The 2,484-nt window shown below is 24.3% G+C and overlaps 1 protein-coding gene across 1 annotated transcript in view; it reads right to left on the bottom strand.

The window, feature by feature from the left end:
• LOC117171672 (L-allo-threonine aldolase) overlaps window positions 1-2,484 on the bottom strand; it is a 30,705-nt gene that overhangs the window by 3,204 nt on the left and 25,017 nt on the right. The window lies entirely within an intron of this gene.

The raw sequence follows: 2,484 nt of genomic DNA, 5'->3' as shown, positions 1-2,484 counted from the left end.
ACAGAGATTCCAGTTAACTCAGTAATATCAAAATTGAATTTTTGTAACAAAAAAATAAGTTCCTACGAAAAAAATTTAATTTTTAATCCAAAAAGACGAATTCATTCAACCAAAAAGGACGAATTTTTAACAAAATAGTTAAATTCCCTACCGAATAGTTGCTTTTATATATAAAAAAAGATCAATTTTGTACTAAAACAGATGCATTTGTAATAAGAAACAAATTTTTTTATAAGTGGAACTATCCAGAAAATAATTCAGTTCATTTTTCAACACCAAAATATAAATTTTAAACAAAAAGTAAATTTTCTACAAAATATTTAAGTTTTCAAGAAAAAAGTATAACAGTTGCATGAATCAAACAGTTGCATTTTTATCAAAAAATGATTTGATTTATGCTAAAGCAGGTAAACTTTAAAACAGAGATTTAAAATAAAAGAAAAATTTATTTATTAAATTAAAAATATTGTGAGTCTAAATTATTAAATTTTTATCCCATTTAATTCGAAATTTCTTAATGTAGAAAAAAAATAAGTATTTAATATTTAGCAATATTTCGCTGTTTATTTAAGACGGGTAAATTGAAACCATATAATGAAAAGAAAACAGTTTGAAACTGAATTGTTTTACATAGAAAGCTTTAAATCTTTAGATTTTCGAAGAACTTTTGAACTTTTAGCGTTGCAATTTCAATTTTTCTATTTAAAAAGTGTTTAATTTAAGTGAAATTGTTAAATTTTGACGCATAAATAACAATTGAACACTTGTTATTTGTAGAAAAAATTTGACTAATTTTAAGGGATATGTAGAAGTTTTGAAAAGATTCAAAATTAATAAAAAAACTTGAAAGTATTTCAAGTAATTTAAACGAAGTGTGTTAACATTTTTTTCAGAACTAAAATCTCTAAAAATTTTCTTAAACTTTCTGTTACAATAATTTTTGAAAGTGAAAAATCATTTTCAATTTTCCTAAGAATCATAAGAAAATTTTTATTCTTTTGTAGTCTTTCACAATTCTTAACAAAATTCTAAATTTTTTGTTTGAAATCTATAAAAATCTAAATTTTATTTTAAGTTCGGCTGTAAGTATTTCAAATTATTTCAAGTTCTAAATTTAATTCGAATCTTTTGAAAACTTCTAAATATCTCTTAATATTTCTCTAATATTTTTACAATTAATAAGTGTTTTATTGTTAGTTACAAATTCAAATTTAATTTTTTTAATTTGCAGGATTTTCTAAATGTTATAGACAAAATTCAATTCATTTTGAAATAAATTTAAAAGTTCTGACAAAAAATTCAAAAATTATTTTGAATTTGGAAAAATTTAAAACCACTTCTAGATTTTTAGAGATTTTGAAATAAAATTCTAAAGCTTTTGAAGGATGCCTACACTATTTAAAATAAAAATAATTTAACTTCTAATTTAAGAACTGTTAAGTTAAAAAATTATTTTTCAATTTTTAATATGTCTAGTTTAAAATAACTTAAAATTATATAATTTTGAAAATTTTTAAATTTCATTGCTTGATTCTTTAATTTAGACTATTGAAAATGTTAACGTGGATTTATATCTTTGGAACTTAATCTGAATATCTGAACTCTACAATTTATAAAAGTTCTAAATTTTGCAGTTTATGTGTATTTCACTTAAAAATGTTCAATTTAAAAGTGTTAGTACATTCCAGTTTATACGTGTAAGTCGTTGAGCATTTAAATATACAGTTTTTGAATTGAAAACTTTTAAACTTCAATTTTAAAAGTTTGGAATTCAAGGGTTCTGCTTTAAATGATTTAATTTGTTGTTTATTACATTACATGGAAAAATGTTTAGAATATAATTTGATTTTTTAAATTTCATTGGCCGTAAAAAATGTTTGCGAACCGGGAAAAACCCGGGAATTTTTTCTTCATTTAAGACGGCCACCCTGAATGTGCAGTTGATGAATCTAAAAAAAATACAATTATTTTAGTAACATTTTAGATGAAACGAACCGAAATTACTTGATTTTTATCGTAAACGAGTCACACTCAGTGAAATCGACATAAAAAGTTTGTGTTTGAGAACGAAAAATCAGTCTAACTCAGCAGAATGAATATTTGTACTATCACTGTTTATATTATTTCAAAATGTAGATAACATAGCACAAAAACACAATTGTAATTATCGTGATAATTTTGATTTTGATTCTAAATCACAGCTGATCGCATGTAAACATTGAATACTCATCTAACGAGAATTAGCGCATACCACCGACAGGGGCGCTGCGGTGCTTCCTCTTCCCCAACGAATTGCTTCATCTCCTAATCAAACACTAAAAGAGTCTTTCAAAGCGTCTGGGGTGGAGAGTCTAGTTAAAACAACAGTCCCTATTTTCCAGATTTGGTCCCTAAAGTCCCCTACTTGCAAGTTTTAATCCTTCAAGTTCCGGTCCCTAATTTCTCCTTTTTCAAATTTTTTTCCCTAAAATTCCTCATTATCAA

Source organism: Belonocnema kinseyi, chromosome 4 (genome assembly GCF_010883055.1).
Source record: "Belonocnema kinseyi isolate 2016_QV_RU_SX_M_011 chromosome 4, B_treatae_v1, whole genome shotgun sequence".
NCBI classification, from domain to species: domain Eukaryota; kingdom Metazoa; phylum Arthropoda; class Insecta; order Hymenoptera; family Cynipidae; genus Belonocnema; species Belonocnema kinseyi.
This window is presented reverse-complemented; position numbering and strand designations above follow the sequence as displayed.